Source organism: Perissodus microlepis, chromosome 1 (assembly GCF_051167445.1).
Source record: "Perissodus microlepis isolate ML-2025 ecotype Zambia chromosome 1, ASM5116744v1, whole genome shotgun sequence".
NCBI classification, from domain to species: Eukaryota; Metazoa; Chordata; class Actinopteri; order Cichliformes; family Cichlidae; genus Perissodus; species Perissodus microlepis.
In genome coordinates, this window is record NC_140461.1 from 40,578,903 (window position 1) to 40,605,935 (window position 27,033).

The 27,033-nt window shown below is 43.5% G+C and overlaps 1 protein-coding gene and 1 pseudogene across 2 annotated transcripts in view; one reads left to right on the plus strand and one right to left on the minus strand.

The window, feature by feature from the left end:
* Nucleotides 1–27,033, minus strand: part of LOC146394302 (uncharacterized) — a 132,398-nt gene that overhangs the window by 67,706 nt on the left and 37,659 nt on the right. The gene's annotated exons all lie outside the window — the stretch shown is intronic.
* Nucleotides 8,767–18,093, plus strand: LOC146394303 (zinc finger protein 277-like; annotated as a pseudogene). Its single transcript, XR_014799879.1, has 12 exons — nucleotides 8,767–10,893; nucleotides 11,422–11,637; nucleotides 11,914–12,002; nucleotides 12,116–12,198; nucleotides 12,437–12,528; nucleotides 13,240–13,350; nucleotides 13,434–13,566; nucleotides 13,691–13,758; nucleotides 14,224–14,320; nucleotides 15,377–15,413; nucleotides 15,499–15,673; nucleotides 15,881–18,093. The product of XR_014799879.1 is annotated as a zinc finger protein 277-like (transcript).

Here is a 27,033-nt window from a genome sequence, read left to right on the forward strand (position 1 = left end):
TCAAAGTAAAGAATATATCTAACCAGGCTAGTATCGATCCGATACCGATCCCGACTTGGGATCGATACTATCGATATTTGGATCGATCCGCCCACCACTATCCTCCACCTCTCCTATATCTCCCCCACCTGCAGAGTGAGTTCCTGGAGAGAGGAGACCTCCTGCAAGATGTAACAACCTCCCCCACCAGTTGAAGAGCCCCCCAGGTAGCTAAGATACAATTCCTTATGAAAGCATGATTAAAATACAACAAACAATTCAGAGTAAAAAGACCATAAAACAAGGAGCCAGTCAAGGCCAGTCCATAAATGATTGCAAAATAACAACAAGGCTACAACAAGACAGCAGCAGTGTGGCATGATCCTATAACAAAACAGAGGGAAGCAGTCGTCAAGGTCCACCCTACTATATGCCACGTTATAGCAAACACGTCCCACTTACCACAGGGCAATACTAAAATGAGCAGCTTTCCTGCAGAAATCAAACCGCTCTGCTGCTTAGCCACCTAACGCTCTCGGCCACCTTGGTCAGGGAAAGAATACCAAATGCTTCCGTGTGGTAGTGAAACGCAGTTGTTTCTTATAAGGCCTCTAATTGACTTCCCTGACTCTTGGTGGCGCTGTCACTTGGTGTTCGCTCTCTCTGCGGTAGAGTATCACTTCCTGTTCCTGCTCAAACACAGTGGTGTTTTTGAGTAGCTTATCAGCTTAGCAATTTAATTAAAAACTTTAAGATAATTCTTTTTTCGTAGTATAATCTTCACTAGCTTTGCTTAGCTTGTAGCCGACGCTCCATGGCCTCTTCACCTGTCCCTCCTGCACTTTCCTGCTCATTGTGTCAGATGTTTAGTTACTCCTCAGCCTCCTTTAGCAGTAGTGGTACTTCTAACAAATGTAGCATATTTGCAGCTCTAAAGAGGAAGCATAGTCTTAAAAAGAAGCCACCACCAACCTGTTCATGTGTCTAACCGTTTTTCCCCACTCGGCGACACACCCGCCGGGGGTCAAACTCTGGTAATTGGTGATTCTGTTCTCAGACATGTGAAGCTAGAGACACCAGCAACCATAGTCAATTGTCTTCCAGGGGCCAGAGCAGGCGACATTGAAGGAAATTTAAAACTGCTGGCTAAGGGTAAACGTAAATTCAGTAAAATCATAATTCACGTTGGCAGTAATGACACCCGGTCACTATTGGAAGTCACTAAAATCAATATTTAATCAGTGTGTAACTTTGCCAAAACAATGTCGGACTCTCTAGTTTTCTCTGGTCCCCTCCCGAATCAAACCAGGAGTGACATATTTAGCCGCATGTTCTCCTTAAATTGCTGGCTGTCTGAGTGGTGTCCCAGAAACAATGTGGGCTTCATAGATAATTGGCAAACCTTCTGGAGGAAACCTGGTCTTGTTAGGAGAGACGGCATCCATCCCACTTTGGATGGAGCAGCTCTCATTTCTAGAAATATGGACAAATTTATTAAACCCCCAAAATATGACTATCCAGAGTTGGGACCAGGAAGCAGAGTTGCAGTCTTCCACACCTCTCTGCAGCTTCTCTCCTCCTGCTACCCCCCCAAAAACCCATCTCCATAGAGACTGTGTCAGCTTCCAAAAAGACAAAAAACAAACTAAAAACCAACAATAAACAACTTAAACATAAACAATCACAAAGAAAGAACAATACAGTATCCACATCTGAACCAAAGAGTAAAACAGTGAAATGTGGATTATTAAATATTAGGTCTCTCTCCTCCAAGTCTCTGTTAGTACATGACTTAATAATTGATCAACAAATCGATTTACTCTGCCTTACAGAAACCTGGTTGCAGCAGGATGATTATGTTAGTTTAAATGAATCAACAGCCCCGAGTCATTCTAACTACCAGAAATCTCGAAGCACAGGCCGAGGGGGCGGTGTGGCAGCAATTTTTCACACCGGCCTACCAGTGTAGGCCGGTGTGAAAAATTTAAAATGGTCATTTGTTGAATTTGCAGCATTAGTAGATCAATTTCACTGGCATCAAAAACTATTTCAATCATAAACATCTTAACAGGTCAAGTTACATATTAACATAGGACCCCTTATTTGATAGCAGCTTTACAATTTTTTCATCCATGGAACCATGGAAGTTTTTGGAAAGTTTCTACTTGAATGTCTTTGCAGGATGTCAGAATAACCTCCCAGAGCTGCTGTTTGGATGTGAACTGCCTCCCACCCTCATATTCTTTTGCTTGAGGATGCTCCAAAGGTTCTCAATAGGATTGAAGTCAGGGAAGAATGGGGACCACACCATGAGTTCCTCTCCTTTTATGCCGATAGCAGCCAATGATGCAGAGGTATTCCTTGTAGCATGAGATGGCCCATTGTCTTGCATGAAGATGATTGTGTTGCAGAAGGCACAGTTCTTCTCTTTCTACCATGGAAGAAAGTGGTCAGTCAGAAACTCCACATACTTTGCAGAGGTCATTTTCACACCTTCAGGGACCCTAAAGGGGCCGACCAGCTCTCTCCATGTGATTCCGGCTCAAAACATGACTCCACCGCCTCCTTGCTGACGACAAAGCCTTGATGGGACATGGTGGCTGTCCACCAACCTTCCACCACTGCATCCATCTGGACCATCCAGGGTTGCACTGCACTCATCAGCAGTGTTGGGTAAGTTACTTTAAATTAGTAACTTAGTTACATTACTAGTTACTTCTATCAAAAGTAACTCAGTTACTTCAAGTTACTCGTTACTTTCAAAGTAACTAGTTACTAGGGAAAGTAAATTTAGGATGGTCTACGAGCTTGTTTACTTGCCACAAGTGCACTGTGCCACCTACCAATAGAAGGGAACAAATAATGTGCATATTTCCACGAGAGAAATCCCACGCCTGGACCGTCGTTGACCGCCGCCATGATTCTAGCCTACGTCACAGCGTCATGTGTGCTTTTTACATCCAACACAAAAACTGCAGTCGAGGTGCTTTCGATTGTACTCAGAACTCGGAAATTCTGCCTTCTGAATAGGAAGATGTAGGTAACACCAGACTGCAGATAAGCTGCATACAGAGCTGGACTGGGACAAAAAAATCGTCCCGGGCATTTTAACTAGGAAAAACCATAAAGCCTTTGAATGAAAACAAACACTGTTGTGACAGTAATGTTCACTGTCTTGATGGTATATATATCTATCAATTGTTTGTTGTAAGACTCAGATAATTATTTTTTAAAAGCTAGACATTTTAAATGAGAATAAGAAAGAAAAGTATTTCTGTCACGTCCGGTGTGGCAGACGTGTGGGGTTGAAGATAGGACCAAAATGCGGCAGCTCTGGTGCAGGTGAGTATTTATTTAACAAAAGAAAATACAAACAGCAATGGTGCGGGAACATGAAACTGGAACCTAAACTGGGCAGAGCTAACAAAACAAACCAGAAACGTAGATGCAGGGAGGACGGCTGGAGAGACGCAGGGAGACCGAGGTAAACAACACAGACGAACCAGCAACGACTAAGACAGAAGACACGACTTAAAAACACTCAGAGAACACAGGGAGATTACACACAGGTGGGGGACACAGCTGGGAGTGATTAACGTAACGAGACTAGGGAGGCGAACTGAAAATACTCACATAAGACGCAGACCTTCACAATAAAACAGGAACTTACACATGCACGGACACAGACTAAGAAACGCGGACTTGATACAGGAACACACAGGCAGAACAGAGTAAACACTAAACAGAGGAAGAACAGAACCAACAATCACACTAATAGAAAACACAAAACGCTGGGTCAAAAGGACCCAGGACCATGACAATTTCTTTGTGCCCCCCTTTCCCTGTTAATGCCCTACCTGCCCCCCTGGCAAAACTTTGCTAGACCCGCCCCTGCACAGTTACCAGCTACTTAGAAAAGGATCCTGGTGTTATTTGTCTCTCAGAAACAGTTCATAACTTCAACTCATTCATGTCACCTAAAAGGTAAACCTGTTTCTCCATCACCTGTTCAGCTCTGATGATTCAGTAAGGACATCTCCTGGTTTCATCTTCATGTTTCCCTCTCACCACATATCCAAACGACATCATGACCAGCAGCTTTACAGCTGTGGCTCCAGCAAACATCAGCTGATACTAGAAATTAATATTAAAGCAATTCTAACAACAGCTGATCAAGCTTAAACGTGCTGCTGTTGTTTAGCGCGACATCCACTGGTTTCCTTTTTCTGGCACAAAGTGGGCGATAAACAAACAAGAGAGAAAAGCTGATCAGCTGATCATTGATCAGTTTCATGATTGAAGTAGAAACAGGAGAGGGAGGGGAGAGAATGAGAGGAGAAGAGGCCGCTGAAAGCATAAAGACAGAATAACTCCAGCTTTGTGTCTTTTTCATTGTAGCTGAAGTCCGGGACAAACTGTTCCTTTTCACCTCAATACGAAACGCGTAATATTTTCTCTGAATACGGAACGATTCCATTTTTTACGGGACGGTTGGCAACTCTACTAACTAACCTTATGAACAAAATAAAGTTCAACATCAGTAACATCATAGCACCCACCCAGCTGTATAGAAACCCTGTCATGCTAGCTAGTACACAGTACGAAAAAGTCAGCATAACAAAAATAAACTCCACCTAAACTTGGTTTATATCTGACCCAGATAGTCAAATATAAACTTTTCAGCAGTAGAGAGATGATTTTTCCTTCCTATATTGCTTGAAAACGGTGGTCTGCTTAATAATGTGGAACATCCTTCTTTAGTAGTTTTTCCTTTAATTGGGCTCACCTGACAAACAAATGATCAAAGGTGTCTGAGATTGATTTCAGTCATCCAAAGAGCCCTGAGACACAATTCCATCCATGGGTTTAATTGGAAAAACAACTTATTTAATCTTTATGACACTTAAACAGAACTTGCGTAATAATTTGGAACGTGGTGTATTAATCAACGAAAAACCAAGACAGACTTTTAATTCATTTGAAAGCCTGATGCTGAGCCTCGTCCCTGGCAGCTGTGAAACTCAGAAACCAGTCTTACTTGTTATCATCTATCGTCCACCTGGGCCTTACACAGAGTTTCTCTCTGATTTCTCAGACTTTTTTATCTGATTTAGTTCTGAGCTCAGATAAAATAATTATTGTGGGTGATTTTAACATCCATGTAGATGCTAAAAATGACAGCCTCAACATGGCATTTAATCTGTTATTAGACTCAATTGGCTTCTCTCAAAATGTAAAAGAACCCACCCACCACTTTAATCACACTCTAGATCTTGTTTTAACATATAGAAACTGAGCATTTAACAGTGTTTCCTGAAAACCCTCTCCTGTCTGATCATTTCCTGATAACATTTACATTTACAATAATTGATTACACAGCAGTGGAGAGTAGACTTTATCACAGTAGATGTCTTTCTGAAAGCGCTGTAACTAAGTTTAAGAATATAATCCACCCACTGTTATCATCTTCAATGCCCTGTACCAACACAGAGCAGAGCAGCTATCTGAACGCTACTCCAACAGAGGTCGATTATCTTGTTAATAATTTCACCTCCTCACTACGTACGACTCTGGATACTGTAGCTCCGGTGAAAACTAAGGTCTCAAATCAGAAGTACCTGACTCCGTGGTATAATTCTCAAACACGTAGCCTAAAGCAGATGACTCGTAATCTGGAGAGGAAATGGCGTGTCACAAACTTAGAAGATGATCAGTTAGCCTGCAGAAATAGTTTGCTGGTTTATAAGAAAGCCCTCTGCAAAGCTAGAACATCTTACTATTCATCACTGATTGAAGAAAATAAGAACAACCCCAGGTTTCTCTTCAGCTCTGTAGCCAGGCTGACAAACAGTCAGAGCTCTGTTGAGCCAACCATCCCTTTAACGTTAACTAGTAATGACCAGTGTTGGGCAAGTTACTTTGAGCACACATCCCCCTGCTGTACACCCTGTTCACCCACGACTGTACAGCAACACACAGCTCAAACACCATCATCAAATTTGCAGACGACACCACCACCAGCATTTCTGATGGAGATGAGACGGCATACAGGGCAGAGGTGAGAGCCCTGACATCATGGAGCCGCGACAACAACCTGCTGCTTAACGTCAGCAAAACCCAGGAGCTCATCGTGGATTACAGGAGACTGCAGAGAGGAGGCCACACCCCCATCCACATCGAAGGAGCAGAGGTGGAGAGAGTCAGCTGGTCACACCATGTTGGTGTGATCACAAAAGCAGCAAGACAGCGGCTCTTCTTCCTGTGGCGCCTGAGAAGTTTTGGCATGAACCCCAGAAACAAAATTCTATCGATGCACCATTGAAAGTATTCTGACTGGCTGCATCACCACTTGGTACGGCAGTTGTAATGCTCTGGACCGCAAAGCTCTGCAGAGGGTGGTGAGATCAGCACGGCACCAGGACTGAACTGCCAGCCATGCCGGATCTCTACAGACAGCGCTGCATGAGGAAGACACAGCGGATCCTCTCCAATCCCAGCCACCCCAGCCACAGACTCTGCTGTCTGGCAGGCGGTTCAGGAACATTCAGACCCGCACCACCAGACACAGGGACAGTTTTTACCCACAAGCCATCAGACTTTTTAACTGCTGACATTCCATACACACCACTACACACTCACTACAATTACAGGACTGCACACTGTCACTTCAACAAATGCTACTTAAATACTCATTGCACAACTTTGTACAACCCTACAAATACTCTTGCACAAACTTGTAAATACTAACTTGTCTTAAATGTAAATACCAACCAAATTCTCTAATATTTAATACTTTTTTCCCCTCTCCTTTTATTGTTATTATTATTATTACTACCACTGCTAATTTCTGTTATTCTCTTCTCAATATAACTGCACACTCTCTACAGTGGGATGCAAAAGTTTGGGCAACCTTGTTAATAGTCATTATTTTCCTGTATAAATTGTTGGTTGTTACAATAAAAAATGTCAGTTAAATATATCATATAGGAGACACACACAGTGATATTTGAGAAGTGAAATGAAGTTTATTGGATTTACAGAAAGTGTGCAATAATTGTTTAAACAAAATCAGGCAGGTGCATAAATTTGGGCATTGTTGTCATTTTATTGATTACAAGTTAAGGCTTGAAGTGGCAGACCAAGAAAAATCTCGGATATACAGAAGCGACGAGTGGTGAGAACAGTCAGAGTCAACCCACAGACCAGCACCAAAGACCTACAACATCATCTTGCAGCAGATGGAGTCACTGTGCATCGTTCAACCATTTGGCGCACTTTACACAAGGAGATGCAGAACCACGAGGGGCATCAGAAACATCTGTGTCACACCTGTCCATCACTACATCTGTGCTAGTGACACTGCTGGAAGAATCCAGATTGCTTTGATTATTGTTTCCTTCCATTTTGTTTGCACTAACACTGCAAGCATCAGACTAAATCATACTTATTACTTATGACCCCACAGTACCATATCACCCTATTAGAGCACTTCGCTCTCGCTCTGCAGGCCTACTTGTTGTTCCTAGAGTATTTAAAAGTAGAATGGGAGGCAGAGCCTTCAGTTTTCAGGCCCCTCTTCTGTGGAACCAGCTTCCAGTTTGGATTCAGGAGACAGACACTATCTCTACTTTTAAGATTAGGCTTCAAACTTTCCTTTTTGCTAAAGCATATAGTTAGGGCTGGACCAGGTGACCCTGAATCCTCCCTTAGTTATGCTGCAATAGGTGTAGGCTGCTGGGGGATTCCCATGATGCACTGGGTGTTTCTTCTTCACTCACTATGTCAGTGGTTCCCAAACTTTTTTTGCTGGGCCCCCCTTTGTTTACAAGAAAAATGTTCGCGCCCCCCCTCCCCGCACGCGCGCACAAATCCTCCAACCACACACACCCATATTGTTCTCCATTGCGGTTTATTTCACACCTCAAACATTTAGTAAAAAATTAAGCAAATACAAGTAATCTGCAATAAATTACAGGTAGTAAGGAAATAAACTACTAACTCTTTTACGCTACGTCCACACCTACACGGGGATTTTTGGAAACGCAGCAGTTTCGTCCACGTAAACGGCGTCTCGAATCACCGAAAACGGAGATTTTTTAAAACCCCTTTTTTGCGTTTACACGTGGACGAGGAATACAGAGTTCGTCGCGCGACGTCAAAGCTATGTGCCGTTTTTCACGTCACGCTGTGCGCCACGTTATTGTTTACATGAGATTAATTGCAGAATGGCAGATAGAGACACAATACTGTTAATCTGACTGTCTGCAGGTTTTACACACTTACATACACGCAGTTACTGTCCCTCCATTTACAAAGGCAGAGGCGTCACGGTGTGATTATTTTACGTGCAGTTGTTTTTTTCATGTGTAATAATATTCAACATTGCTGTCAATACATTTTTCAAAATGGATTCAAAAACATAAACAGCTGTGGGATCCTGTTTGTCCGTTGACCATAGGTCTGTAGCGCTTGCGTAGTTTTCAGCTTGGCTCAGTTCAAACGTGACGGTCTTCCGGCATGTTTCGTATATTTGTGGAATGGCGACATGGGAAAAGTAGTTTCGTGAGGGGATGCGGTATCTCCGGTCCACTTTATGTATCAGACTGGTGAAGCCCTCTCTGCTAACTGTATTTATAGGCATCATGTCTTTGTCAAAAAATGTGTAATGGCCTCTGTTATTTCTTTGTAGCGCTTCGACGTTTTCTCATAAGTTGTTCCACTTGAAAAACTCTGATACAGAGACGGCTGTTGGACTGCGGTGCTCTTTGTCTTAACATTAGCAACCTTTGTTTGGCTAGCCCTGTCTTTCTGGAACTCTTCAAACTGTTCTCTGTGGTTGTATTGAAGATGATGGTGGAGATTAGTCTTGTTTCCTCTGGTGGTTGCCACAAGTGTTCGGCAAGTGTTGCAGAGCACCTGTGTTTGGAGAACGTCGTCTTTACCAAATCCAAAGTACCTCCAAATAAGCGAGGTACTATTTTTTTTTTAGCCACGAGTTCATAGTCAGTAGCGTTCTCGTCATGCGTCTCGCTCTCAGCCATTACAACTGACTCGTTGCTGCAGCGTTGTTCGCTCCCCACCTGCGTAGGAGGCGGGCCTCTAATCCATTTGATTGGTTAATGCCGTGAAGGGCTCTATTCGACTGGTCTAATGTGTAAAGGGGGTTCTTTGATTGGCAAATTCTTTAAAGCATGTGTGTAAACATTTTAAGGTACCCAATTATCGCAGTTTACGCCGTCTTTTGCAATGGGCCCATCGCACAGGCTGATATTGCGATGACAATAAATTTTCGATTTATTGTGCAGGCATAGTACACAGCTGACAGCTCTATTTGACAACTGTTAGAATTCATATTATGGCAAGAACCAATCAGCGAAGGAAACAACAGTCTGTCATTACTTTAAGAACTGAAGGTCAGTCAGTCCAGGAAATTGCAAAAACTTCACAAAAACCATAAAGCGCTACGAAGAAACTGGCTCACACGAGGACCGCCCCAGGAAAGCAAGACCCAGAGTCCTCTCTGCTGCTGAGGATACATTCATCCACCAGCCTCAGAAATCACAAGTCAACAGCTACTCAGATTAGAGCCCAGATAAATGCCACATAGAGCTCCAGTAACAGACACATCTCTACATCAGCTGTTCAGAGGAGACTGTGTGACTCAGGCCTTTATGGTCAAATAGCAAGCAGAGGAGATTAGTTTGGGCCAAGAAACACAAGGAATGGACATTAGACCATCTGTGCTTTGGTGTGATGAGTCCAAATTTGAGATCTTTGGTTCCACAAAGGTGAACGATGGTCTCTACATGCATGGTTCCCACCATGAAGCACGGAGAAGGAGTGTCTGGTAGTGTGTGCGCCAGTGAACATGAACTTTTAAAACTCAAAATATTTTTTATATACTGGTTCAAAGTGTTTGTGAAATACTTTGGTTTTTATGCTGGACTAAAAAACTGCAGTCACAAAGACTGACTGTGAGCACTTTTCGGTGATTACAGAGTCATAATAACATGTCATATATGAGATTATCACCATGGCATGACATCACATCACGTATGTATTTGCAATATTAAAAAAAAAACAGCTGACAGTGTGTTTTCATATTTTCATTCTGTGCTTAAAGGGAGAAAGGTTTATAATTTATGCAGTATTGCTGTCATTGCTTTTATCTATAGTTTGTTTTTGTTTTTTTTGTTTTTTTGAGAATAACAGCACCAAACCTGAGAGTGAATCAGACTGCAGGATGAACACTGAGCTGTTTGTGCCCCCCAGTGGTCTTTGACCACAACGTGCTTCCAGTGAATTCCCGAATCCAAGCTGGATGATGAGCTGTGTGTCATCAGCAGCCACTCCACCTTAAAACTGACTTCACGTATAAAACTTGGGTCATTTATTTAAGAATTTGCACCATATCCAGCCTTCTTGTTCCCCCCTGTACAGAAACTCAAATGTTATTTTCAGACTTTTATTTTAGGGAACCTTACACCTGTACACATGGTACACATTCACAAATAACGTTTCCTTTAAAAATTTGTAATAGAGGGGAGGAAACTTATGCTAATGTAATGTTAATAAATGGGGATTTATGAACACTAAACTTTCATGTTCAGAGAACACTCTCAGGTATATCTTGAGGATCTGAGTGTTCATGTGATTTATATTCTTTGCTATATATATGCAACAACGTCCAATGTTACATGTTAGTCAACTTCTTTCACATTAATTAACCTTCAGCTTTCGAAACTTAAGTTTTCATATTTCCTTGAACCACTTGAATGCACCTTTTCTAATTCGTGTTTTACCGGGGGTCCGCGAAGGCGCTTCGTTGGCATTTTACGGCCTCCGATTGGTTCGATTTGTGTTATTTGCACCACGTGACACCAGACATGGCCGCCAGCGAGCCGAGTAAAGACGGTAAGTGTGACTTTTTAAACGTGTCCGCGGCTTTAATGCTGATATCTGGTGGTCTGCGTGCAAAGCTTTGGGTGTCGGTGACTCTCCGAGTCTGTGGGAATTCACAATCAGCAGAAAAAAGGCTAAAAAAAAATCAGAAAAGCAGGCGGGAAACCGCCCGGCTAAGCTAGCAGGCTAGGAAATAGCTGGGCTGCTAACTCTGATTATACAGCAATCTCTATATTCAGTCAGTATCCTCAGTCTGACAGCTGTGAAGTTTATTCAGGATTTAACAGCGTGTAAAGTCTGAGCTCGATTAATGAGTTATTTAATTAATTAATTAATTAATTTTTTTAACTTTTAGATCATAGTTTTGTCCCCACGGGTGATGAAAATAATTGTATACAGACAGATTTTTGTAGATCAGAGGGAAATGCTTCTTCATGCCAGGCTGTACATTCTCGCTTCCGCTTGGTTTTGACTCACCTGGTCTGGAGTAGAGTGTGTGTGTGTGGTATATAAGGTGTAGTCTCTCTTCTGCTTTCTCAGGTAAGGACAGCATTCTGGAGCCGCTGTGTGTTTCCCTGAGCAGCCGGCTGACACCTCCAGCCCTCCCGGTGTTCAATGTCCCGGCTCCGAGCCGCTGGTCTGCCTGTTCTGCTCTGAGTCCGTCCCACCGCCGCAGAAAGACGTCCTCCTCAGACACCTGCTGATGGAGCACACGCTTGTCATCGCCGACGTCAAACTCATCGCAGACGTCCCAAAGTGCGACACATGCTCCGGCTCACTCGTTTAACTCTCGGGAACACGTTTGGATGTTTTTAGCATTTGGAACTCGATCATTTCACCAAAGACTTACTGTAATTATTTGGGGTGATGGGGGGAAACCCTTACCTTACAAGTATACATATATACAACAAGTCCAGCATGTCCACGCCTGTTAGTGTGCTGCTTTTATGAACCGTGACGAAGTGTTTCTGTGCGCCGGTAAACCTGGCTGTGAGTCGGTTGCGGTTTTTACTGACGAGTTTCCTCCATCAGGTACTTGCTGTACTGAAAGGGCAGATTCCTCGAGCAGCCGGTCACAGATTTCTGCAGCGTCATCAAAACCAACTCCACGGGCCCAGTCGGTGAGTTCACTCAAACCCACAGAGGACCTGACCTTTCAAAGTGAACCACGTACACTTCCTCCAGCTCTGATTAATGACTCATTAAAAACTCTTCTTCCTCGCTGACCTGACAGAGGAGCAGGAGGACTACTTCCTGCTGTGTGACGTCCTTCCAGAAGACAGAGTCCTCCGAGAGAAGCTGCAGCAGAAACGACTGGTGAGGAGACGTGACACTCGGAGCATCCTGAGTGAATCTTGTGCTGCTGGAAGTTTCGTTTCTTTTAAACTTTATTTTGAGGCAAAGTCTGAAAATCAGGAAAAATCTGAAAAATTGCAGATTTGAGTGATGATTTTACACGCTTTGTGTCGTTGTAACCTCTGCACTTTAAATATCTGAGCACTGTGAGGTAGTTTTCTGAAGAATTCCTCTGAGCTCTTCTTCTGTGCTCCCACAGGAGGAGGTCCTGGAGCAGCAGCCGAAGGAGCGAGACGACAGCAGCTTCCATCGTCTCTGCATGTTCTGCAGCGAAGAGTTCACGGGAAACAGGTAAAGCGCCGCAGGATTCCCATCAGTCCTGGAAACCTCACGTGTGTTAGATTAAAGCAGACAGAAGGTAGAGCTTCCTGAAATCATGTGACTTAAAGCTTCTTTGCTTCCTGTAGTCATCCTCTTATGATCCAACCCCCAAAAAGCTGCTTTGAGGCATAATTCCATAAACATCATTCAGTGACATGTCTGAACCTGAACCAAGAAGCTGATCTGAGACCAGTGCAGCTCCTCATCCTTCTTCCTCTCCTGCTAAGGGTCAGGTCTCAGACCTGTGCAGGTGTGCGCTGGTTCATGAATGGCATGAAGGTGTGACTGGCTTCTCACTGGTGTTTACCACAGTTCTTGTGTGGATCTGTGTCTTTACCTCCAGTTAAGCTTCCATCCATCCATTTTCAGTCACTGTGTTGGTTCGCAGATGCTCGGCCTCCCTCTGCACAGGCACCACCTCCAGCTCCTTGTGGGAGGACGCCGAGAGACATAACCCGTGTCCGCTCCGGGTCTCCTCACATTTGGACATGCAGCGGCCCATGGCGAGAGAGGCTGCTTCCCTCTGTCTGCCACTATGGGCACGCTGCATGGATCTTGAAGTCTTGTCCAAATGGGAACTTCTGGACGAAGCCCAAAGGACTGCAGCGCAGTGCTAACAGTGATGATATCAGCTGATGTTTTCTTTTGTTTATTAAAAATGGCTCCACGTGCTGTTTCCAGGTCGTCTCTGCTGAACCACATGGCCAGAGAGCATTCCTTCAGCATCGGACTGCCGGACAACATCGTCTACTGCAGCGAGTTCCTCGACACGCTGCAGGACAAACTGGACAGGTACGCTAATCGTTGCTTTTTATTCACAGCGTTAAGTTTTGTTTTGCTTCGCGCGCCTTTTCATTTTGCTGCCCTCGCTTCAGTCTGCAGTGTCTGTACTGCGAGAAAACGTTTCGAGATAAAACCACGCTGAAGGATCACATGAGGAAAAAAGCTCACCGCCGCATCAGCGCCAAAAACCACGAGTACGACCGCTTCTACGTCATCAACTACCTGGTAAAGCCCAGCGACACACTCGCCACACGCTTCCACGTCAGGATAAACGAAGCAGTTCTGTAGAAGCAAACGCACTACCTGAATGTATTGTTCTGATTTTAAAGCGTCCCTCCTGTCCTGTCAGGAACTGGGAAAAACGTGGGAGGAGGTGCAAAGCGAAGATGACCGTGAGCTGGCGGATGATGAGGATGAGTAAGTATCCTCATGTAGCTCTGTGAGGACTGCATTAACTAAAGTGTCCTGATTCATGTCATACAGACTGCTCTGTGTCGTGTTAAAGGCAAAAACCGGGCCGGGCTGCACTTGCGTGTAATACCAGTTTTTACCACCAGATGGTGCAGTTAGTGGGTGTAACGTTTATTTTAAACCAACACGACATCACCAGTCTGAGCACGCTTGATCTCCAGCGCTAACCAGGTGCTGAACCAGGTGCTGTGAGCTCGGGGTAGCTGTGGATCAGGAGGTACAGCGAAAGGTTGGAGGTTTGATCCCCGGCTCGATCCCAGATACTGAACCTCGGGTTGTCCCTCCTGAGAATATTCTTATTTACTGTGTCAGCCTGGATACAAAAGTTTAAATCAAGTCCGCTTCCTACTCCTCCTCTGATCCTGTGTGAATGCTTTCAGTCTGCTCGTTTCATCTCCGCATCGTCCGCAGTGATTGGTCGGACTGGCAGGCTCATCCGGTCTCTGCGGTGTGTCTGTTCTGTGATCACCAATCGGAGACGTTGGAGCAGATCTACGCGCATATGAAGGTACGTAGAAGTTTCAGAGAAGGAAAATATCGTTTTCTGCTTTTCATCCCTGAAACGATTCTGCAAAGGATTCTGGGAGAACGGAGACAGTGCACACTAACAGGAAACGATCTGCTTCCTGAGGTCTCTGCAAACACATGAATCCATCGTAAGCACAAAACATGGATTTTACTCAAAAAGTGCCCTCACACACAGATGGACCGAAGCTGAAGAGCTTTTAAAATGAAGCGCCTTTTATTTTGAAAAGTTTCCAAATAAATACATGATTGTCAAAACTTTAACAAGCAAATAAAAATGTTTCCTCGTTGTTGGGTCTGTTTCCACAGGCCCCGCTAGTTTAGAGACTTATTCATCATGAAGAAAACAAGACATAACAGAACATCTTCAACCGCTTTTTCACTCGCTAACGAGGGAAGTCTTTGGTCAAGAACCAGCTCTTGGAGGTCACGCTCCTAACCTGTCTCAGGCCCGAAATCCTTCAAAGAGCAGCTGTCCCCGTAGCTATTTATTGACATCACAGTTACAATACACAATACAACACAAGCACCTCCCACCGTAAAACCCCCCAATGGTTCTAAGACAAGGCAGTGTGTGTGTGTGAGAGACCTCCTGCTGACCAAAAGGATCATAAAAGCAGGAAGCTTACAACAGAAGAAACAGATCTGTCAGGATGCATCTGCAATAAAAGCTCCCCCAGCACAGAGTGGCTGGAGAGGTCAGAGACAAAGGAACGTCTTGATCCTATAGATTGAACTCAGACCTTACAAATTTAAGAAACACGATGACAACATTCAACAATTAGACTTAACACTGGTGAACAATAAATAAAATCTAGGATTCGACGTCGACTGCAGTCAGATTTTTGTCGTTGATTAAACGTTCTGGTTTAAAGTTAGAACCAGTTTCCCAAACGTGACTCTGCTCACGAGTGACGAGTTTACCTGAGAGGCAGAAAAGTTTCTCTCTGCTTTCTGGTTTTGTTATTTATGAAGTCTGTAACGAGCGTCGCGGCGTTGCGTGACCCTGACATCTTTCTGTTTCGTGATTGTTTTGCAGGAGGCTCACGGCTTCCACCTCCTTAAGACCTAGCTCAGTGAGTGAAATCTCTGTGGTAATTCGAGCGCAGTTTTCTTCTATTTCTTCCTTCTGAGTGTTTCTAATGTTCTGTCCTCCCTCAGACCTCAAGTTCTACCAGCAGGTCAAACTGGTGAACTTCATCCGGCGGCAGATCCATCAGAGCCGCTGCTACGGCTGCACGCGGATGTTCGACTGCCGGGCGGACGCCCTGCGTCACATCGCGGCTGAAGGTCACGTGATGAAACTGCCAGAGATGTCCGCCTGGGACCAGCCGCAGTAGGTTTAACGAAGCGCCTGTGATCCGCAGAATTAACCAATGAGAGCGCGGGCTTTAAAGCTGGCGTACAGCTGCTGATGAACGTGGTCAACGCCACAGATGTTTACACTTCATTTGGAGTATTTTTATCAGCTGATGAAAATGGCGTCCTTTTTTAAGTTGGGACTAATTTGAGCCTGAGCACTAAACTTCGTCTCGCTCCGCAGGTATTACTTCCCCACGTACGAGAACGACGCTCTCCTGTGCACGCTCTCTGACAGCGAGGAAGGCGACGGTGACGAGGAGCATCGCGGCGAGGAGATCCCGGTCATCGCGGAGGACCTCTCTAACCTGAGAGCGCTGAAACAGTCCAGCGTCCTCAAGCAGCTGCTGAAGGAGCGAGGAGGCAGCAGCTAGGACCACAGACGGACACGTGTCATACGTTTGACTCAAAGTCGTCTCTGACGTCGGCTGAGCTCAGCTCACGGTGACCACATCCCACATGGCTGGAACGCAGCGGCACGGGTTTGAGTCCGGCCCGTGGTCTTTCCCTCTCAACTATTTCCTGTACGTCTCTACTCAGTAAAGATAAGAAAGTTTAAAAGAAGAGTCCTCTCCACAGCTGGACACGCGGACGCCGTGATGTCCGCTGAAACGTAATTGCTCTGCCTCGTGCAATGAAGCTGAAACATGCGTTTTCTTGAATATGAATTTTATTACTCGAGTAAAAATGATTTTCTTTTGTAACTTGTAACTGAGCTGGATTCAGTGCTGTGGTGGACGAGCAGCTCATCGTCAAGAGAAGACGAGAGAACTCTTTATTGTCATTGCAGAGTCACACTAGGAACAACAGTACTACACAATTGGAAACTGTCCCGCGTCGGCACTACGCACAATCAATCAATCTTTATTTATAAAGCACTTTTCATACAAAAATGTAGCACAAAGTGCTTTACCTGGTTAAAAGCAGCCCACCCCGCCCTCCAGCTCACTCCCAACACAAACAACACAACACAGGAACTTGATAAATGAAACGAATGAGTGTATGTTTTACTGCACATTGTTATTATTGTTGTTGTTGTTGTCCCCTCAAAAAGTCCAGGGACTTCTCGTGCCTGAAACATCTGTCCTACTTGGCGTTTCTGTTGTTTTTCTGCGTCGCGTTGCCGAGCGACACCTGCCGTATGGTGGAGCCGAACTGCAGCGCGCTCAGAGTTTCCACCGCGTCCGGGCTCACGTTCACGAACGTGCAGCACTGAGGAGAGAAACGAGAGGTCGCTGCAGGAACTCACTGCTGTCAAACTTCCTGTTTTATCCTCATTTCTGACTCTGGCAGGCCCAGGCTGTGTCCCAATCCAGCGACCGCACGCGTACTACGTACGGTGCGTACTATAAGTACGAGAAGTGCGGAAGTGAGAGGCTTGTGAAATGGGACGGTCTAGCCTTCGTCGTGCTGTTCAGGTTGCCTAGCAACCATGATACTAACCGCGAGAAACGTGTCATACGGCTTTGTTTGACAGAAATGAAGGAGAAAAATGTTTTGTTGGTCATTCATTTTTGTCATGACATCACTTTGATTAGTTGAGTATCTGAGGCTGAGACCACAGGACTGTAAAACATGATTGTTGGGCTTCATTTCTGTGCTGAACACTCATTTAAGATTAGTTAGTAAATAACAATTAGCTGATGTTGTTCATGAGACTAAAGTCATCTCACTGTGGTAATGTAAATATAATATGGCCAATATTATAGTATTGTCAGATTATTATGATATATATATATTACAGGATATATTACAGCAGTGAGCTTGAACTCTGGGTCAGAGATTCAAGTTGCAGTTATTTATATTTCCTATCACCTTAAATCTTCACTCAAAGACAAGTATCTGTGACAGTGTATATACAGATGTATTATACATAAGAGACAAATATTGTTTGTTTAATTTGTTAGAATTATTACATTTGGCTCAATGCTTACATATATGAGTACATGATGATAATAATCATGACCCCACAGAGCGTCATGATAATAATCATGAGCCCACAGAGCGGGACATTCGCTTCAGCCGAAAATCTTAGAGGCGACCCAGAAAGCTGCAGGAAGAGCAATGACACATCTGGCAACAGTTAAACCTACTTTAAGTAGGTTTAGACCCCACGAACCACGGGATTCTCTTTCTGTTGTCTCTTGTACATGTACCGCTGGGTGCTGAAGATTTTCCACAGTTTGTCTGAGTTCTGCGATCTCTTGCCTCAATTGTGCGTCTGCTTGCCCGAGTTGTGCCTTTGCTTGACTGAGTTGTGCGTTTGCTTGACTGAGTTGTGTGTTTTCTTGATTGAGTTGTATGTAGTTTTGACTGAGTTGTGTGTTTTCTTCACAGAGTCGTATGTTTTCTCGAGTGACTGTTAGGATATGTTGATTGAATTCTATGAACATTTCAGTGAGTTGTGCGTTTTCTTCCCTGAGTTCATCTGTCGTACGCTGCAGTGGGTCTGACTGATCTCCGGTTCCCTGTGACATTTCTTTAAAGGTTTAAAGCTCAAAAGTGTCAAAAAGTTAAATCTCTGAATGATTTAAATGCAAAGGTCAGCTTTGTCTAAAACAACTGGCTCTTTCTGATGTAAACTGTTAAACGACCTCCTCTATTTAAGGACTTGGTGGGTGTGGCAGAGAATGTGATGTCACCGTGACATAACAATGATCGTTCGAGAAGATCAAAGGATCAAAGGAGCGCTGTGGATCATTCTGCGCATGCTCAGATCAATGAACGGGAGAATTATTTGTAAATACTTTGCTATCTAACAAAGGTGCTTTTAGCAACAGCTGGTGGTGATTCATTGTTATCAACCCTTAAACTCGTGAATTGGCTCTCTAGCTTTTACGTTTCGATTGCTACTGTTGTCTATCACATATGTATTATTTGCAACCCAGCTTACCTGTAAAAACAGACACACAGCAGGTAACAGGAACTACTCGGTGCGCCAGCTCGGCACCACTCTTCTTCTAGCGAGGTGTTGGCTACTGATGCGTAAGACACCGAGCGCCCTCTGCTGGCGGAACTTATATTACAGACATTAACGGTAGTTTTCCCCAAAAGAAAGTGACTTGAAGCATAAAAATAAAATGGGAGGCTGCAATTTTCATGTACTCATCTATACCATAGTGGCACACAAGCCCAAAACTTAATTTATCACATTAAATAAATGTGAATGGCTAGAAAAATCTAAATCAAAATATGAAACTCCAAAATAAAGTTTATTAAAAGCCACTGAGGTTACAGTGATCCTGAATTATATGTGCATGTGCTTTGCAGTACATTAGGCAGGTCAGTTCTTTATTAACGAGGCCATTTGGCTGGAAAGCTGAGCCATCAGTGTGTGTCTGTGGACACGTCAGTGCCTGCAGACACTTTAGAAACGGCTGTGCTTCACTCTAACACTTTAACACTAAAGAACACTGAGGAAATGAACAAACTGACAGTTAACAATATGGAAAAATAAAAGGATCTCTCTGCTGCTGAAAAGTGTCAAATAGCTAAATGCCTTGGACACGTAGTGAAAACCTGAGATATTTCATGAAAACTTAATCGCGATCACCGCGACGTTAGGAGATCTGTGGCTGAGTCAGAGCACACACGGGTTTGTGCAGATAAACGCACAACGAGGAAGGTTTCTGCAGGACAAATGCATCCCATTAAGAGAGCAGCTGCTAAAAGGCCATTACAAAGCAGCAAACACATATTTGAAGCTGCTGGTGCCTCTGGAACCCCACCAACATCAAGGTGTAGGACATTTTGGACAATCTATAATCGTCTAACACAAAAACATACACTGAAGTAAACACACAGAGCAGTAGCAGATTTTTTTTAATGCGTTTTATTTATTTTCATTTGCTGCTAACTGCCTTGTTTTCATTTGTAGTTTTTGTAGTAGGAAGAACTACAAAATCTACAAATAAAAAAAGTGCAGTTAACAAATGTAGTGCTCTCCACTATGTGAACCCCTCAGCTGAATTTTTAGGTTTTTCAGTTCAAGCCAATGAAATGAAATCCAAAAATTCAACCCCAACAATCAAATGATCCCCTATGAGCAAGCACTCTGGCAACGGTGGAGAGGAAAAACTCCCTTTTAACAGGAAGAAACCTCTGGCAGAACCAGGCTCAGGGAGGGGCGGTCTTCTGCCATGACTGGTTGGGAGGTGAGGGGCAAAATAAAATCAAACATAAAGGAGAGCACAGCGTATTTATGACAGGTCGGTGGACTGTGGCTCGAGTTCAAAAGATGCTCGAATCCCGCCTGAGGTGGTATGGACACGTGATTCGAAGCGATGAGAACTCAGCAAAAACGACTATTAAGGATCGACCCAGACGGACGCCGGCCTCGAGGCAGACCGAAAAAACGGTGGATGGACAAAATCAAGGAAGACATTAAGACCATCAACGCGTCACCTGAGGATGCCTTGGACAGAACCAAACGGAGAACCCTTTGCTGAGGAGCGGACCCTGCACCAGCGGGAACAACGCCAGGATGAAGGTGGACTGTGGCTGGAAAAGATCATTACTGTTTTTAAAGGGTAACTGGTCCACATCCACAATTACAGTAGAGCTGTAATTGTGGATGTGGACCACAATCCACAATTGTCGATGGGACGTGTGCATGGCAAGCACACGCAAGCGATCCCCGCTCTGTGGGGTCATGATAATAATCATGACCCCACAGAGCGTCATGATAATAATCATGAGCCCACAGAGCGGGACATTCGCTTCAGCCGAAAATCTTAGAGGCGACCCAGAAAGCTGCAGGAAGAGCAATGACACATCCGGCAACAGTTAAACCTACTTTAAGTAGGTTTAGACCCCACGAACCACGGGATTCTCTTTCTGTTGTCTCTTGTACATGTACCGCTGGGCGCTGAAGATTTTCCACAGTTTGTCTGAGTTCTGCGATCTCTTGCCTCAATTGTGCGTCTGCTTGCCCGAGTTGTGCGTTTTCTTGACTGAGTTGTGCGTTTGCTTGACTGAGTTGTGTGTTTTCTTGATTGAGTTGTATGTAGTTTTGACTGAGTTGTGTGTTTTCTTCACTGAGTCGTGCGTTTTGTCGAGTGAGTTGTCCGATATGTTGACTTAATTCTATGCACATTTCACTGAGTTGTGCGTTTTCTTCCCTGAGTTCATCTGTCATACGCTGCAGTGGGTCTGACTGATCTCCGGTTCCCTGTGACATTTCTTTAAAGGTTTAAAGCTCAAAAGTGTCAAAAAGTTAAATCTCTGAATGATTTAAATGCAAAGGTCAGCTTTGTCTAAAACAACTGGCTCTTTCTGATGTAAACTGTTAAACGACCTCCTCTATTTAAGGACTTGGTGGGTGTGGCAGAGAATGTGATGTCACCGTGACATAACAATGATCGTTCGAGAAGATCAAAGGATCAAAGGAGCGCTGTGGATCATTCTGCGCATGCTCAGATCAATTAACGGGAGAATTATTTGTAAATACTTTGCTATCTAACAAAGGTGCTTTTAGCAACAGTTGGTGGTGATTCATTGTTATCAACCCTTAAACTCGTGAATTGGCTCTCTAGCTTTTACGTTTCGATTGCTACTGTTGTCTATCACATATGTATTATTTGCAACCCAGCTTACCTGTAAAAACAGACACACAGCAGGTAACAGGAACTACTCGGTGCGCCAGCTCGGCACCACTCTTCTTCTAGCGAGGTGTTGGCTACTGATGCGTAAGACACCGAGCGCCCTCTGCTGGCGGAACTTATATTACAGACATTAACGGTAGTTTTCCCCAAAAGAAAGTGACTTGAAGCATAAAAATAAAATGGGAGGCTGCAATTTTCATGTACTCATCTATACCATAGTGGCACACAAGCCCAAAACTTAATTTATCACATTAAATAAATGTGAATGGCTAGAAAAATCTAAATCAAAATATGAAACTCCAAAATAAAGTTTATTAAAAGCCACTGAGGTTACAGTGATCCTGAATTATATGTGCATGTGCTTTGCAGTACATTAGGCAGGTCAGTTCTTTATTAACGAGGCCATATATTACTGAATAAAGTGAATAATCGATGGATCCACATCCATAAGCACATTTCTCCATTTGCTTTACGTTTTTAAACCAGGAAATATTTTATTCTACACAATGAAACCAGAGTCTGCAAGCTTTTTGTTTTGAAAGAAGAACCCTTTAATCTGAGCGAATCTTTCCTGCCTCCCATCATCCCAGGACCTGAAGACGTTTCACAACATCAGCTTCTCTGTGGTGTTTTCAGGGAATAAATGAGGACACTGAGCTCAAGCGCTGCTCCACCAGCTACAGGTTTAATATCAGATCAACAACAGTAGAAAAACAGAGACAGACTACCAGACAAAAAGAAGAATAGGAAATCCAACATCATCCAACAGGCTCTTTAAAATAATTCCTCTGTACAGTATTTACACACACACACACACACACACTGAGGAGGAGGAGCCTGTCACTCAGTCAGTACAAGGAAGCAGTCTGAATACTGCCCTCTGATTGGCCGGCACTCCTTCATCCAGTGTTCTCTTTATTTCAGGTGAAGCTGAGACGCATCCAGGTAACGGTGTGATGTCATCCGGAGCTGAGCCTGTGCTTCTGAAAGAGGTCAGAGGTCACCTAGTCGTCCCTGCAGGTACGTCACTGTGAGCTCTGCCCACTTGCATCCCAGCAGCACCTGTTGGCCAACGGGACCGCCCAGAACCAGCAAAACCAGAAGAATTTACTAGGGAATGGTTTGAAATGAAAACAAAGAAGAAGAAGGAGGTGATGATGAGGAGGAGGAGGAGGCTGATGTCCTGTTCAGTAACACTTACACTGAGATTCACTGCTCTGACCAGTAGGTGGAGCTGCTGCACTGAGACACCTGAAGCAGGGCAGGTGAATTTCAGTACAGGTGGAGAGGAGCGGCACAGAAGTCCAAGCATGTTCATGGATGTGATGAGCACCTGCGCATTACTCACATATAACTGCTTTTTATTAATTGTGAGTTTTTGGTGTGTTAAAAAAAAAAAAAGGAGGAATTTGTGAAATTCATTGTTATTTGATTAATTACTAAAGAAAGACTTATATTGTTAATTTGGGGTGGCTGTAGCTCAGGAAGTGCAGCTGGTCATCTTCTGACTGGAAGGTTGGTGGTTTGATCCTGGCTCCCCCCAGTCTGCGTGCCAAATATATTTAAAAAAATAAATCAGCATTTCAAATAGATGGCATGTCCATCATGTCATTAACTGCCACTGAGGTCTCAATCTGAAGACGGCTCCTAAAAATCACAAACAGAGGAGAGAATAATTAAAATCAGTTTGTTAAGAAGTTTATGCCTCAAACCATAAGTCCTTAGTTTCTCTGCTTTCTTGTTAATTATATGACATTCAGCACATTTTGTTACACAATTCTATTAAGCTGATAATTGGCAAGGATGAATTAGTGTGTCTGTGAAGTTTCTCAGTCCACCAGGTCATCGTAGTCTAAGGAGCTTGGAAAGAAAAGCATCTGGACTTCTTTAAGTGTCTTGAAGACGTTTCACGTCTCGTCCGAGAAGCTTCTTCAGTTCTAAGATCAAATGGTGGAGAGTCCCAGACTTATAAGCCATGTGGGAGAGGTGAAACATCTTCAAGAAACTGAAAGAAGTCCAGAGGCTTAGATTAATTAGTATGGTACTGACAAAATTTGATCAGCCCTGCACAAAACAAGACTTATCTTGTCCTTTATCTTAAAACGCTTTATATTTAGTTAAATCTAACATTAAAAAGTAACCAGTATTGGGATCAGAGAAATTATTTTACTGCTATTGTTCATATTACCATGGCATTAATAACATAATCTACAAGTATTGATATTGCATTCAGAGGTTTAAACATATTGGCACCCAATTAATTAGCCTTTAGTACAGGAGCAGTGATAACCACTTTAAACTGTTGAGTTGAATCTATAATCTTAAATGCTTTTGATAATCTTGAATGTTTATATGCAGATTACATTGCATTATAAAAGAAAGGCTCAACTTTGACTACAGTCTGGGCCTGAAAGTCTTGACAGGAAGTGCAGGCGTTTGAGTGAAAGTGAAACTAAGCAGAGTGTGAGTGACGTGGAGCTTAGAAGGTTAGTCTTACAGCAAGAATAGTAGCTGAGCAGAGACCTGAGTGTATTCAGCAACCTGCTGTGTTTGAGTTTGCTTGGTAACAGTTGACTGAGAATAAGTCAGGAAGTATACTTCTAAAGTGTCTTTGTTTCCTCTGTAAAGTGTGCATTTTGGTTGCTATTTTGAGGAGTTGTTTGGATGATGCTATTTGAATAACCAGGTTATTCATTATTATCTTTTATACTTTTATATTCTTTTATTAAGTTTTAAGTAGTATCATTTGATTAAAACATTTATTCAATATATTACACATATAGTTTCAGTTGTGCTGGCCTTCTGTCTGGGGAAAAGGTTACAAGGTTTAGCTGGTGAGGGGAGAGGTGAAACTGAGTGCATGTCAGGTCGACACATACACACACATAAGTAGATAGACTCATTTGTAGGTAAAAGTTTAATCATGTTATGCCTGTCGCTGCGAAATTGAGTTTGCAAAAGAACAGTTTGCTGCAGAACCGCTGCTGATGTTCCAAGATGATAAACGGGCGTCCGGCAGCGACAGGATGCACCTGCCGTGGAGACGGAGACGATGTTCTTTCAAACTGTGTTAAAAGTCATTGTGGTTTTGATTTGACGTATGCATGTATTGTATCTGCTTGAGGCATGAGGGGGCGTCAGTAAATATGCCCTGATGCTATAAAACCTTTCCTGTGTAGTTTTTTGGGCGGAGATCTACAGCTGATGTTATGCGGTGTACATCTCCCCACGCTGCGTGTGTTCATTAAAATCATCGTTTTGACTACTCCGGCCGGACCAGTGTTGTTATTTGGATTTCCTCCTATATCCCTCCTTAATATTTGAACCTTAACACCAGTCAATAAATTTGGACTGTAAAACTTACCAAAGACTGTGACATAAACCAGGACGTGTGTTGCTTATATATGAAACCCAAGAGAAGCATCTCATCTGCATGTCCTGTGAACCTAGAACAGAGGCAGACAGACGAGCACAAAAACTCGGATGAAGGAAATTTGAGAAGGACCACACCCTGACTACTTCTTTAGATTACATTACCCACAGTATTTAAACATGAATACATTTGATCCGAGTAGTAAAAAGTAGCATTTTGCTTTCTTTTCAACATATGACAACAGAAGGACAGCCCATCTTAGTTGAAAGCCCACTCACCACGACAAGGTGCGGGCCACGAGTGGGAACACGGGACAAGACAAACTTGGCAAACAAGACAAACTAAGACAGGACAACATACAGATATACATATACTTCATACACATCAACAATACAAGAAAAAAAATGTAAACAATAACAATTTATTAACAATAACATTTTATGTTAACAGTTTGAATTTTAAATACTGAATGCAAACTCATTAGAGCAAAACGTACTCTCATTTTTAATTCCCATAAGGAAATAAACAATAACACTTCTAAGGAACAATGTGAAATCTCAAACTGAAAACACAGTGGTGTTGAAAAAAAAGTTCTATTTTATTTACAGAAAAGTGCAATAAAACTATCCTGCTGTGGGGCGTAATCCGTGCCGTGGCTGTGGGGGAGGCTGGCGCACTTGAGGTCAATCAGTGCATCACTCCTCCCCTCCATATAAATGAACTAGGGCCTGTTGTGTGTTTGTTGTTGGTATGTGTTTGGCTGGAAAGCTGAGCCATCAGTGTGTGTACAGCTAACGAGAATAAAAGGGAAATGCCACAGAATGCTGAGTCGTGGTCGTGCCGTGCCTCCGACCTGTCACAAATTCCTATCAGCAATTACAAAAGTAGCAAACAGTGGCAAGAGACCTGTTTTCTGTTTCTTCTGCTGATGATTCAGTCCTGTTTATGTGGACTGTAAACCATGGGCAGCAGAGGAATAACTGGCAGTAACTGATAACGACAGCTAGGACTGAACAACTAGTGATTTATTGTAAGTTAAATATAAATTTAGTTATATTCTTTGACCAGATATATATCTATATCTATCTATCTCAATTCTAATCTAAAATACAATATATGTGCAAAAACACGGCAGCAGAGGACGATTTGATTTTGTCTTGGGAATAAATCACTACTGGAAATCACAGGACTCAGATCAACACACGTCTGCTCTCCAGAACCAGGACGACGTGCTGAGATCACGGTGGGCGACAAATGTTCATCAGCAGAACGATGAGACAGAAACACAGAAGAGCCGTTTGGAAAGGCAGGAGGTACAGTGCTAACAGGCTGCAAGAAATATAAATACTGACTCACGTCTGTCTCTATCAGTACTTATCATTCAAAAGATACGACACATGTGTACAAAGAAGTGTCCAGGTTCATCCTGACCATCAACCTTTCTGACTGAAGGGCATTTCTGCCAGCAGGACTTCCGATATAAGCAGTGACGTGAGATATAAGACAATAACACTATCAGTCATGGTCTGGCATTCCCAGAGCACAAAGCTCAGCAGGACATAAACAGTGTGGAGTCATCAACATCATCAACAGAAGGAAAAGTCTGGAGAAGTCTTCCTGCAGGTCCTCACAGAGACGCCAGAGAGCTGCTCAGAGAGTTCAGAGTGAGCTGAAGGATGAAGGTCAGACCATAACATTCCTCCAAAAGTGCCTTCATGGACCTGCAGCCGAGAAACCGATGCAAAGTGTTTATGCAGGTGAGAGAAGTTCACCTGAGGGCTCTTATTCAGCGTGCATGCCGAGCGCTGAGAGACGGAGGTTGTGCTGCAGGCAGACGTTTGGACGGCGACTCAGACTTCTCTTCTAGACGTCGTCAAATATTTATCTACGAGATGACGACGAGACAGGTACCGTCCTCCCGAGTGCACAAAAACACACAAGTGAACACAGCAGCACACAAATCCACACGTCTGTGGACACGTCAGGACAATCTATAATCTTCCAACAGAAAAACATACAGTGTTCACTGAAGTAAACACACAGAGCAGTAGCAGATTTTTTTTTAATGTGTTTTATTTATTTTCATTTGCTGCTAACTGCCTTGTTTTCATTTGTAGTTTTTGTAGTAGGAAGAACTACAAAATCTACAAATAAAAAAAGTGCAGTTAACAAATGTAGTGCTCTCCACTATGTGAACCCCTCACCTGAATTTTTAGGTTTTTCGGTTCAAGCCAATGAAATGAAATCCAAAAATTCAACCCCAACAATCAAATGATCCCCTATGAGCAAGCACTCTGGCAACGGTGGAGAGGAAAAACTCCCTTTTAACAGGAAGAAACCTCTGGCAGAACCAGGCTCAGG